We start from the raw sequence: 13455 nt of genomic DNA on the forward strand, positions 1-13455 counted from the left end.
GATTGATATCAAAACCACTTTGGGCAAATGCTCTGTGCTCTTTTGTTCCACTGACAATATGCAAAACACAACTTATATTATTTGGGATGTTCCAATATTTGAACTTTGAAATTTCTAGATTCATTCATTTCTTCAATCAATACATTTTATAAAACAACACTGCTTTAGGATTATTTTCTGCTGTTCCAGGCATCAGTGGCATAAGGAATGACAGTGTTTTTATGGGTTTAAATTTAAAACAATGTTTTTACTAGCTGTTGTGGAAAACTGCAGTTGCATTTCTTTTGTGTTTACATTCAGGAATCGTTGCAGAATTACTATAATTATGTAGAAAAGAAAGTGATAATTACATGGTCGGCTTTTTACATTTCAAAACTATAAAAATATTACTGTAAAATTACATGTCTGAATGGCTCTCATAACAAAGTGGAGGGTATGAATTTTCTTCTGGCCTTAAATCAGGCTGTTTGTGGTATATTTCAGGTCAGATGCTCTAGGTTGTTACCACTGCTTTCTCAGGTAGTAAAAGTTTTCCATCTGTGACAGTGGTGAAAGTATTTGAATGAAAATTTCTCTGTGACCTGACCATGCTGTGGGTCTCAGCTCCACAAAGATGCAAGAGTATGACCAAGGATAAAAACAGAAAAATGCTTTCTTTAAGTAAAGCCATAGCTGTGACTTTCAGGCCTGGTAGATTCCCAGCTTCTAAATGCAACAAAGTGAATACTTCTGACAAGTGGCAGTCAGGTACAATGGGTGCCTGGGGCTTTACTGTCTTCAGTGGGAAGAATAAGTGTCCTACTTAAAAATTGCTGCAACCTAAGGAGACTCACTGTGCTTAAATTTTGAGGCCCAGATAAGGGGATAATGTCAAATAAGTCATCCAACAAGTACTTTGTTTGGGAAATGGAACCCAAAAAAGAAATTTCAGAAATTTTTATCTTTAAAAGGGTTTGTTTTCATGGAACTCTTGTATGAAGCCTTTTATTCTCTCTTATCAGCTTAGTTTTTCCTGTAAGCATAGAGTTCAAAATTTAACTGGGTAAAAAATACAGTAAAGCTTCTTTTCTTATGTCAAGATAATCTTTTAAACATAAAACCCAGAGGATAACGATATGAATGCTACCTCAAAAACTGGGTCACTTGTCACTCTTCTTAAGAAAAGTTATATTCAATTCTTACAGTACATCAGAAAAAAACTAGTACTTTGACAGGAGTAAAAAAAAAAAAAACCTGCTAAAACAGCCCGTCAGATTTCACAGTCTTTATATTATTCAAATCCACCTTGTTTCTCTGAAGGTTTCTTCTAGAAAACTTTTTTGAGGAATGAGCCAGGTAAACTCTTTTCTACTATTCTGTCCTCCTAAATGCTAATAACTTGTTTTATATCTGGAGTTATAAAACCACCTAACTTGTTTCCCAGTTACTGCAGTGGCTTTTCTAGGCAACTGAAAACTTTTCCATAACAACTTCTGTGTTGTCCTTTCTTCATCTCCATGACGTGATTATGTCAATCTGTAGTAAGAGGCACAGTGGTGAATTTCTTGTGCCCTCCTGATTGTCTCAGGGTGTAGATGCTGAAAGAATTTACCCGCTAATTCAGCACTTCTGCTCCCCTGGAGAAAAGCTAAATAAAGTTTGAAAAGCTGGGGGAAAACAGCATCTCTTTGGTAGGTGAATGCAGCATTTTTTAGGTCGGGCCCTCATTAGTGGAAATCAATGTATCATCATTGACTTCCATGGAGCTGTGGCAAATTACATCAGCGCAGACTCTATATGCAGGGATGATATTTGCATTTGTTGAGGCTTTGAATGAGAGGTGTAAAGCTTTCATATAGAACAGATTTGTTACCCTGGGAGCTCATAAGATATTCTATTTGGAGTGTTTGAATTTGCTCTTTTTTGGATTTTCAATAGTATAAAGTATTGTGTTACTTGTTCTTGCAGGGATTCCGTAATTAGAAATGCTGAGCAGGAACTGCTTAGAATGTAGTGCAAACAGCTTCACCACTGTCCATTTTGCACACTTTAAAATTAATCTGTTTGATCACAAATGTGCCTACAGAAATTAATTAAATGCAGCTGTAACACCTGAGTTCTTGAATGTGAAATTTGTCTATGGAAGTCTTCATTTGAGAGATGCAATTCATTTGCATAAACATATTTGTAAATAAGTTTATTCTTTTGCCTTTCAGCAAAGTTAGTGTGCAAAGTTTAACATTTTTTTACTAAAAAATACTGGAAAATGTTTCTTCTGAATTGACTGTCTCTAATTTTTAGCTTATTTTACGGCCAATCATTATGTTTCATATGAGTCACAAAAGGGCTTATAACTAGTGGGCAAACTGGGCTTCAGCAAAACATGAGTGAAGGTTATATTCATGCAGTGACAGCAACAAGAGAATGCTCTCTCCATAAGCACCTGCTTTGAAAATAAGATGTTTTGCTGATGGGTATTCTATTTTGTGGTTTTTAAAGTGTTCTCAGTGGCCTTGCTATTTTGTGGTCTTTTGGAAAGCCCAAAGTCAAGAAAGCACATAAGAACCTCAGTTTTCATTGACAAATAAATTAAAATAAACTTCATGTTATAGGAAAAATAAAAGCTAGAAAACATGCCCTCATTGCACAGGGAAGGCACTGTCATGAGAAAAGGATAGAAATGGCACTAATTTCTTCACTCTTATGACTGATGGCAGGACTCAGGGGAAATGGTAGGAAGCTGAATCAGGGGAGGTTTAGGTTAGATATTAGGAAGTTTTTTCACCTGTATTTGGGTGGTTGAGCAGTGGAAGAGGTTCCCCAGGGAAGTGGTGACAGCACCAAACCTGCCTGAATTCAAGAAGTGTTTGGGTGATGGTCTCAGGCACATGGTATGACTCTGGGGGTGCCCTACACAGGGACAGGAGTTGGACTGGATAGTCCAGATAGGTCCCTTCCAACTCAGCAGATTGTATGATTCTATGAAAATAATACCTTTTTTATCACAAGGGGAAAAAAATCCTCTTGTCTTATTTTCATTTGGAAGAGGTTTTCCAGATGCAGATGACTTTTGTGCTACAGCAGTACTGAGAATGCCCAAGAAAATTTATATTCTGCATGTCCTTAAAGCTCTTAGGTGGAGTAGTATGAATGTGGAGCAAAATCAATCCTCTTCACACCCAGCTTGTTAAAGAGGAGTGAGGGACTAGCAGAGGCTCTGCTTAACTTCTTGCACCCCGTTTGCAAGCTCTCTGTACTGAGTACTATTTGTACTGATGTAAGCTGAAGCCTTTTGCAGGGAAAGGCCCAGTAAGGTTGCCTTTAAATCTTCTTGGCTCCACCACGCAACTTGTAGTTTCATAGATCAGTTCGGAGATGTTATGGCTGCAAAGTAGAGCTGAAGGAATCTTTTGGCCGTGTTCTGTGGCTAAATGGACTTTCTCTGCATTCACAGGAGCTCCATCACTCTTCTGCACAGCCTGCTGAAACACTGTCACAAGTGATATTATTTCAATATTTACGGTTTCTGCTCATTTCAAGTTCTTGGATTCTTCCCAGCACTAAAGATGTGCACTTAAGTTTCAAAACTGACATGCATGAGAAGTTCTGTGGTTACTCACTAATGCTAGTTGCCTTCTAAAAACCAAAAAAAATTTTTCAGATAATACTTTTTTTGATGTGTTTAACAGAAATGGAGAGGAAGGTGTTCACCAAAGTACAAAGAAAGTCTTTTCAAGCATTCATCTTCCTTTCTCAGTGAAGCTGCTTCTGTCACTCACTCGCCTGTCCCTGACAATCTTCATTTATCACAGGCCTCTTTTTCAGTAATTTTCCCCAGCCTTCCTATCTGATGAAAAACCACAAGCAAAAGACAGCAATTCTTGGTGATCTGTTCTAGAAGATCTGCTGTTTTTTACCAGAGCTGGTAAACAAATGTTCATAGAACTAACATGGGAATTGGGAACAACTTAAAGTGACATTGTTCTAATTTCAACTGTTTTCTCAATTTTTGAGCTACACCCTCTTTTTCTTTTTTTTTCTTATTTTTGTTTAATATAAAGTTTATTTTTTTCCCCAGAACTGTCTAGTTCTTAAGCAACTTTGGTTATAGAAGGTCTTATGTAAATTTAAAACTGAACATCAGAGCAAACTTTGTATTTTGCTGGACGGATGCTGTTCTCATTTTTCCAGATAGCTACAAAAAGCAGCAGATCACTTTGGAGCATATTAAAATTGTTTTATCTATTTGTTTATTACCCTTGAAAAAACGATGGTGTATTGAAGCTGTCTGAGCAATCTAATTTTTTTTGAAGTCTTAAGTAAAGTAAATATGACCTACCTTATGACCTAAATATGAACTACCTTATCCCAATAAGCCTGATGCTGATCCCTTTTGTGCCAAAGTAAATCAAGAATACTTTTACCAATGTCAGTACAGCCACATCAGTCAAATCCTAGTGGGAGTATGGAATATGGCACAGTATCTCTGTAAAGAATAATGAAAGACTGCAGTGGGAATTGTTGTTCCTCTGTATCTCTACAGGAAATCAGTGGAATTTGGTGATTTAGATGGTTGAATAAAAGAAACTTCTAGTTTTAATTAATCAGGGCTAAATTAATTAATCTGACACGTGACAGAAGAACACTGTGAAACTTCAACTATGTCATCTGACTGCATACCTCTGCTCTGGAAAGAAAAGCTGCTTTTCAAATCTGCTCTTAATATAATGATGATTGGCAGCATTTGGGCAAGATGGGAACTGACATAAAAGCAAATTGGAAATAAAGGCTGCTTCTCTGTCTCAAACACGGCTGTTAGGTGATGCAGAGCAATTTTTTCTGTGTGTGTTTATGAAGGAAACCAGGAAACAGCAAGGTAATTTTGTTAGCACAGGCAATATTTTTTCATTCTTCATGGCTGAGAGTGTCTTCACTCAAAGTGCAGAGCTGATTTCTGAAAGAGTGGCCATTTAGGCTGTTTAAACATCTGTGTGGGTAGCAATAGGCTGCTTTTTGGGGCTCTCCAGATAGTCAGTCCATTGATACCCACAGCACTGCCTCCTGCACCTGGCAGCCATCCCTTGGCATGCCAATGGAAAATCCCAGTTCCCCACCAGCTGTGGGTGTTACATGGGGCTGCCGCAATTGCCAGGAGAGAGGAGAGGTGGGCAGGAAGGGTATGGAGAATGCTGTCTCTGGCGCACTGAGGTTGAATCAGACCCCAGGAGGTTCAGTGCAGGATTAGATTGTTTTCACTGCCTGACTGGAAACATAGTAAAAGCCTTCACACTGAGATGTGAAACTGCTTAAAATACAGGGAAAACAAATAAACTGTCCAGTCAGAGAAATCAGAATTGGAAAAAATGATATTTCATGTCATTTATGTGCTGATCAGTTTAGGGAGAAAAAGTGGTCAAGGAGAGACATTTGCCTTGTTTTATACTTGGCCTCTGCTTCGTTCCCAAATGAGTAATAAACTTATTTTAGTGAGCAAATACTGAATACTTACACTGGGAATGTATTTGCCTCTCTCTACAGTCTCTGCATCTTTGTAAGTCAGCTCAGGTCTGTGGGGTTAAGTTTGCATGAGGCCGCACTTCTCTGGAAATCTGACAGGGCTGAGACTCTTTTGGTAATGTACCTTTGATCTAGTTTGGGATTTGGAGTACTGCTGTGTGGATTTCAGTCAGAAAATTAAAGACTGTTTTCCCCTAGCATATCCAGCATTTTGCAGGAAACAGGTCTGCATGCGGTGTTTAATCTGTCAGAGGAACCAGGACTTCTGGAATCTCCCAGGGATGAGGAGCCTTGAGGTGCCTCTTGTCCAACCTCTTGCTGAAAGCTGGTCAGTCAAGCTGGTCACAGTAGGTAGCTCAACCTCATCCTGTTGAGTTTAGAATATATATCCAAGGATGGAGATTCCACAACCTCTCTGAGCAACTTGGTCCAGCTGATCACCTTCATGGTGAAAATATCTTTCTTTTATTCTGCCAGAATTTCTTGTGCTGCATAATGCTGACTGGTGCTTCTTGCCTTTAAACCATCCACCTTTGAGATCTGGTTCCATCTTTTCCACACCTTCCTCTTAGGTGACTGCAGATCACAGTATGGTCTCTTATTAGCCTTCCCTTTTTAAGGATGAACAAACACAATTCTGTCATCCTCTCCTTGTATGTCATATTCTCCAGATGTGAGTAGTCCAGAGTTTTTTCTCATCTCTTTTTAAAAGCTCCAGATAACTGGAATATATGGAAGTGGCAGTTGAGAGGATAGGAGACAGCACTAAATATACAGCTACCCTCAAAGTGCTTAACATTAAAAAAAAGAAGAACTTGCCTGTGAAATTGAGCTCTTGGATTAGGAAAGACAGAGTACTCGTGACATAGAAGTGAAGAATGCCTTATGATGGTTTTGCAGCTGTTCTCTCCCTCTTAGAGATTATATAAAGCACTACAGGGTAAAATGGAGTAAATAGTGCTGAAGAGATAGATCAGCTGATATTTGTATGTATTCAGTTTTTGTAGGGAGAAACTTCTGTCACACCTATCATGCTGTATGCTGTTTTTACCCTCTGCCTTTTGCCCCCAAAAAACAAGTGTTATGTATACATTCACTTCCTCCAAGAACTGGTTTCCTCATTAAACTGACCCATTCCTGCATATCATGTGTCAGAGCTTCAGCTGCTGTATCTGGCTGTATGGTTGTGTTAATGTGCTCTGTTTACATGAGCAGAGCAGGTACTCTTGTCCCAGGCAGATATTTTAGTTTCACAACTATTGCAGAGCTGGCACACAAGAACCCACATAAATTGCATATGACACCTACATATGGAGCCTATAGTGCATGTATGGAATAAGGTGTATTAAAAGTATATACATGCTTTTTTTGTGGTATTTTGGATAGTATTGAAGTATAAATGAGGTTTTGTTTGTTGCACATACCTCTGTAAATGGGTATTTTCAGAAAGTTTGTTCATGACTATTTTATTCCTGTTTTTCATATTAAACATTTATTACATTAGAACCTTGATATTTCAGACCATTACCTCAAGAGATCTGCTACACATTTCACACTTTTTTTTTTAATGTGATTTTAGTTTGAGAATTTGTAGCCTTGTAATTTTCTTAGTGTAGACACACTGCACTAGGCTGACACTGTAGTAACACATTATTCAACATGAAATGCTGATGCCACTTCTTGCCTGACTTAAACAGGAGAAATGGGAAAATTGTGCCTATTTTGAAATGTGGGCACGCTAGCACAGTGTTTTTAGCAACCACTATTTCACAGTAATGCAAATAGCTCAAGATGTCTTTTATCACACTCAAATTTGAGTTCAAAGGAAAAAAGCACCTTTTTAAAAATGCAGCTTGCTTGTATTCAGCTTTTTGGTGGCAAATTATTGAGTTCTTTGAAAATTCATTCCATCGTGCAACCCAAATTTAACTTGCAAGTGTAAAGCTGATGATGTATGCAATGGTGTGGTGGTCACAATGACATGCCATGTCATCATGACATATTTTCACATCTCTAGAGCATTCTGAATAACTGCTGAATAGGTAATAAGTGACATGTCAAAATTTGTGAGAATGGAGGTTTTTTTTTTCCCTGAGGGTGATTTTGCTTCATACATATGTGGCAGGTGGAAGAAGCAATCTGTAGAAATTCCTCCCAGATTTCATCGTGAGTTCCTGGAACTTGCATTCAGCTCTGCAGGTTGGCGTTGGAGGTCTTCTCAATGCTACTGCCCTAAGGCAATCTGTCAGAAAGGTTTACCCCAGAGGTAAAAATACCAGAAACTCTGGATTCTTTGAAATTGGGTCAGTCTGATTGTCAGGGTTGTACATATACCATAGGCTCAGAAATGTTGGGCTATTCTGAAAATTATTTTCATGGAGAAGAGGGAAGCCAGGAGGTGAAAATATGTGCAAGTGAGAACCTTAGATGTTTCAAGTGTTACTTTTTTTCTTTGTACCCAATCACACTTTCTCTATGTGTTTTCATAGCAGCCATGGCAAATTCATAGGTTTTGTACAGACCAGCTCTGAGTATGACTTGAACCCTACAGAGCAACCATGGCACTCACTGCCAGAACAGCATCTTCATTGCTGTGGAAGCCTCTTCATTGCCATGGAAGCAGCTAAAGTTGTTTTTTACTGTTTTCACAGCAGTACCTAGAAAGAAATGTAGTCAGCTGGATGCTTTTTATTCACCTTAACTTTTATATAAGTTTCATTTAAAATACTGAGATGTGACATGCTCTAGAAGGATGTACATTAACTTCTATGTCATTTAATTTTCATATTTATGTGAGCTTAGAATAGCACTAAAATCAAATGATGACATATGTTCATTAGGTCTTGGTCTGAATGATATTTGGTGTTTAGAATTACCTTGGAAATTTAATACTGCCAGAGATCATAATGATAAATAATACAGAGAAAAAAGGTCTACCCTTTGAGATTTAGTGTCTTCTGTCTCACTATGTTGAAGCATAAAGTATGATTCATTTCTTGTGGTTCAACCTAACTCATTGTATTTTACATTGCAACGGACCAGGTGTATACATGTGACCAGTTTCTGTGAATTGTTTGAGAGAGAAATTTTTGTGTGGTAAGAAGGAGGAGGTCACTTCTTAAAATGTACAAGTTTTCAGTTGCTTGCTACTTTCTGGCCAAACAAGCTAATCCAAACTTAATATTTGTTTTTAAATTCTGCCTTTATAGAATCAGGAGTCTTGTATCTTTTTATCTGGTTCTGCAGGATTTCTTGCAGAGTGCTTTATTATATCTGAAATAAGCACACACACACATATACAAAAAGAAAAAAAAAAAAAGAGCATCTAACAGATTCAGAGAATGAAATCGGTAAACCAACTCAAGCAGATATAACATAACCTTCAGCAGATATTATTTTTTGCTATTCTTTGACCTGGAATTTTTAACAGTTGGAGCCTGTACTGTACACTGTACACTGACTGGTGCAGCCACAAAGGTACCCAGCATCCAACTACCCTTGGTAGGAGTGGGAACCATCTTGGCCTGGAATAGTGCAAACCTTTAAACAGTGCTGGTGACTCCTCTTGAATAATGCCTAATGACAGACAACATCCTTTGGTTTGAATTCAATGAGCTTTTGAAATGCTTTTAAGTCATCAAGTGGCTGAGTAATGCATTTGCTCTCTTAATGGAGAGGAACAATACATGTACTTCCATTCGTTATTCTCATGTTGTTTAGACCTTCTGTCCTCTTTTCTCTCTACTGATTGAACGGAGGAAATGCAGGAGAGGAATCATAGAACCATGTGAGAGTATGTGAAGACCACAGCTGGCTGAGTTACCTTCAAACTGTGTAGGTCAGAAGGTACCCAGTCCCTATGGGGAGTGATGTCCATGTGAACTATGGCAAGAGTGTTACCAAGGACACATAGGGAATCAGCTCATTTCAAAAGGGAGTCCAGGAGTAAAGTAACATGAAGCAAGTGGGAACAATCAGAGGACAGGGACCCAACAGCAATTCATGGACTAAAACAGAAGCTAAGTCTTTACATGCAAGAACTGCTTGCATCCCTAAAAATTTTGCTTCTTCTCTATTGATAAGGCCCCTGGATATATCTGTGTGTTTCTAGCTTACAAAGAAAGAAACCAGAAGGGGGTTTTTTGTGCAAAAGGAATGACACAGCTTTCTGGCTAGTGATGTTGACACTAATGCTAGCACCCTTACAAGAAAAGCAATGTGTTGAACAGAATCATACACTGGTAAAGAACTAAATGTAGCTGGATCTACCATGTTCTTTTGCCCCCTGGTGGGGCATGGAGACCACTATGGATCCTGGGCATGGATCAGAGGGCACATTAACCAAAGAATTTAGTCTACTTAAGGATAGAAGGGGTATATGTGCATCAAAAACAGAGGCTCACTAAGCAAAAATCTGTAGTGTTCTCATTAACACAAGAAAGAGTTCAACCACAAATCAAATAAGGAAAAAATTATTGTTACCCCACTTAATTTGATTTTTCACTTCATCTGCCTTCATTTAAACTGCTCAGAGTAAATAAATTGATGACATTCATGATCATTATGTATAATTACATATATTGATATTTGCATATATCCCCTGTTGAGCCGTGGCTTTTGTTGGTAGATCTGTCAGTTCTGAAACTTATTGTTTATAATCAATATGATATCTCATCAAATAACAAAAGCGAAATCATATCTGTTACTAAGTTTGAAAATAATCTATTCTTGGCGGAATATGTGTCTCATTTAAACTCAACAGTATCCATTTTATAAATAAGTTTGCATACTGTCAACACATTATTGACTAGTCTCCTCAAGCCTGCTGGCAAATCAGTCTGTTCTGAAACTGCACAATGCCTATAAATTGATAGGACTTTCAGCAACATTATTCTTAGGGGACTTGAGTACTGTCCCTGAGTTATTTCATGTAATACACTTCTGGGAAAAGGGGGGAAATGTATATATGCTGCTTTCCTCCAAAAGTATTTTCAAATCCTTCTTTTCTCTAAAGCCTCAAATGTAGTGAAAACTGTTGAAACACAGCCCTTAGAATATATTTCATGTTCCTTGTGGTCAGCTTAGCTGAAAGCTGTGTATCACAGAGCATGATTTACTTTTGACATGTCCTAAGCTCTTAAGAGCTTCCTCATAAAGGGTTTATCACATTTGCTTCCCTCATTGTCCGTGTTGCACAAACAAGTGATGGCAAACACACTTTGGGTCTAATGCTACAATCTGTATCTCTAACTATCACTGACAACAAAGGAATCTGACCCTTCTCATTTCTGAAGTCCCACTCAGACATCTGAGAGAAGAGTACATTTGTCTTCTCCATGTGACTATTAATCTCATTTCTAGGGAGAGCTTGTACAATAGGAAGGTTTTGTAGGGTTTGTTTCTCTGGTTTTTTGGGCACCAACATGTTAGTTTTCAAATAAACTGTTCATGGTACTGGCAGAATGAGATGTTTCATTAGTTAATTCAGCTGAGCATTTACTCTATGAAACTGAGCTATCAAAAGAGGGCTTTTGGGACACTATCAGTTTGGTCTAATGTTTGAATTCAAATTATTGTATAATTGTAATATGCTGCTTAGTGTCTTTTGCCACTGGTTTGCCTACATTTTTTAAATTGCTCAATCAGAAGACATTTATTTGATAAATTATTGGCAAATAAATGTTTCTTGTGGAAAAACAAATAATTCAGCATTGTAAATCATGTATTATATAGGCAACAGCAGTCAGAAAAAAATTACTCTTGAGACAAGTAAGGAGTTTATGCAATGTAAATGTAAATTATGTAGTGAAATAAAAAGTTCCCTGCAAGAAAAGGATGGTTATTGTTTACCTAGACTTAGATCAGATCCTGCAGTTTCTGTGTTGCACATTTTTACATTCTTCTATTGGTGTATCAAACATAAAACAAAATTTACTTGCAAGTGTGCAAAGGCATCTGCACTTTATTAACTCTGACCATACTGTAAGATGTTCAAACTGGTTGTTCTTTGCAATATTTCTGTAGAAACCTTTTGATTGAATTCTGCTTCTCCACGCAGAAGTGTTATTTCCCGACTAGTGGAATAATTACAGAGTGAATAACTTTTGGCAACTCATATTCGTATTGATGATTTTGAGGGCTTAACTGTATTCCACATTCCTTGGGGCTTGATTTACCTTAAAAATAGTAGAGAAGGTCTAAAGCTAGAAATTGTAGTACCGTACAGAGTTTCCAATTAAATAACACAGTCACATTTGTGTCTGTGTCCCATTTCTTCAATACAGAGGCATAGAGAGATAATTTAAAAAAAAAAAAAAAAAAAAAAAAAAGCAAAATAAAAAGAACAGGCAATCCATTCTCACTATTACTAGATACTAAATGCATTAAATACTTTTAGCATTTTCTCCAGATGGTGTTATTCTCAGTGTAAAAGTAGTTTTTCCAGTGATTTAAAAAATGTCTGTAAAATACATTTCAGGTCAATGTCAAGGCTAAAAGACAGGGGAGCAGCAGTAGCATGTGCAGTATATCTCCTTGTGCCACTAAGAATCTAACTTTATCTGACTTCCGTTTTCCTGTAGCCCACTTAAAAAACATGTAATTAGTAGATTTCTGTTATTGGGAATGGTTTTTGTTTGAGTCTTACTACTGTGAAATACATTTGCTGTAATTTTCCTTCCTTTCCCTAACCTGTGCTCCAGAATCCAGGCTGCCAGTGTTTACGAGATACTGAGACAGCACTTCTAAAAGATTTAGCCGGCATGTACTTCCTCTGGGGCTCTGCTGCACAAAATTTCTTTTTAGTCTTAAAGAAAGAAACCAAGTGATTTTTTTATTGTTGTCTTGTTTTGCTTTTTTTTTTCAAATATGCAGCAAACATCTTCTCTTTCATACAGGCTCAGTGAGTTGTACAGCACTTCAGCAGAGATGTCTGATCTTTCCATCTGCATACCTGCAGTTGCTCTATCCCTTGGCTGGTCTTTTCAGTAAGCTTTGAAGGCTTCTTGAGACTGAATACTGGAACAGATGAGCTAAATTCATCCTGAATGTTCTTCATCAAAAATAGATGAACTGGACTTCCTGGATGTGCATAAGGACACAAAGGTTAGTGTATTCCTAAAAATCCTGAAGTTTCAGGACTGTTTTGTTTACCAATTACCAGTGCAGAGTATGTTTCAGCTTGTTGCTTAAGCATAGCCACAGGTGGATAAAACAGTGATTGACATTACATATATAATTGAGATCAGGCTTTTAACTGCCATGGGATAAATGTACTTAGTGAGCTGGTGCAACTTAAAGCCCTCTAAATGACTTGCTCCCCAACCAGAGCAAGTTCTACACATGCTCTCAGCTTGACTGACATTAGCCATTTTAGTGGTATTACTGCTAGGCTTGGGTTTAGTGAATTGCAATTACTCTGATCTAGTGCATTGCAGTCACATATAAGTATGACTAGTAAAAAGGGAACAAGAACAGTATTTTACTTACCTCTGTTCACAAAATGGTCCTTGTTTGAAGTCAGTGGGGATGAGGGGCTTGTTTTTTGTCTACCTGTGTCCTTAGTTGAGCTAAATAGCACGCAGGCTTCAGGGACATGCTGAAGACATGTGTAACATAATGAAAAATATACAGTGCTTCCTAATGGCATCTATTCACTTCCTGAAAGTGGTGACATTTTAATAAAATGCTTTTTCTGTCCCTTGATCGCTGTTAAAATATTATATAATCTATAGGTATTAGTCTGTCACCACCCTGCCACCTCAGGAAAGCACCCGGAATCAGTATGTCAGTTCACTGACAGAATTTTTCTGTGGTATGATCTAAAACGTAGAAAAAACAATTCTGCAAACAGATACATGTTCAGAAAGGTGATGCATGTGTGTGGGCATGTGTGTACATCAAGTCATGTCTCAGACACGTAAGTGACAAGGAAAGTAACAAGATCATAAAGATATATCA

At 37.7% G+C, this 13455-nt stretch overlaps 1 protein-coding gene across 2 annotated transcripts in view; it reads left to right on the forward strand.

Annotated features, from left to right (window-relative positions):
* The window catches only part of HS3ST5 (heparan sulfate-glucosamine 3-sulfotransferase 5), a 197224-nt gene that overhangs the window by 86373 nt on the left and 97396 nt on the right, over positions 1-13455 (forward strand). For both annotated transcript variants that reach the window (XM_071741124.1, XM_071741123.1), the window contains one exon: positions 12393-12600. The gene's annotated coding sequence lies outside the window, so the exon portion shown is untranslated. The remainder of the gene's footprint in view (positions 1-12392; positions 12601-13455) is intronic.

The sequence above is a fragment of the Heliangelus exortis genome, chromosome 3 (genome assembly GCF_036169615.1).
Source record: "Heliangelus exortis chromosome 3, bHelExo1.hap1, whole genome shotgun sequence".
Classification (NCBI taxonomy): Eukaryota; Metazoa; Chordata; class Aves; order Apodiformes; family Trochilidae; genus Heliangelus; species Heliangelus exortis.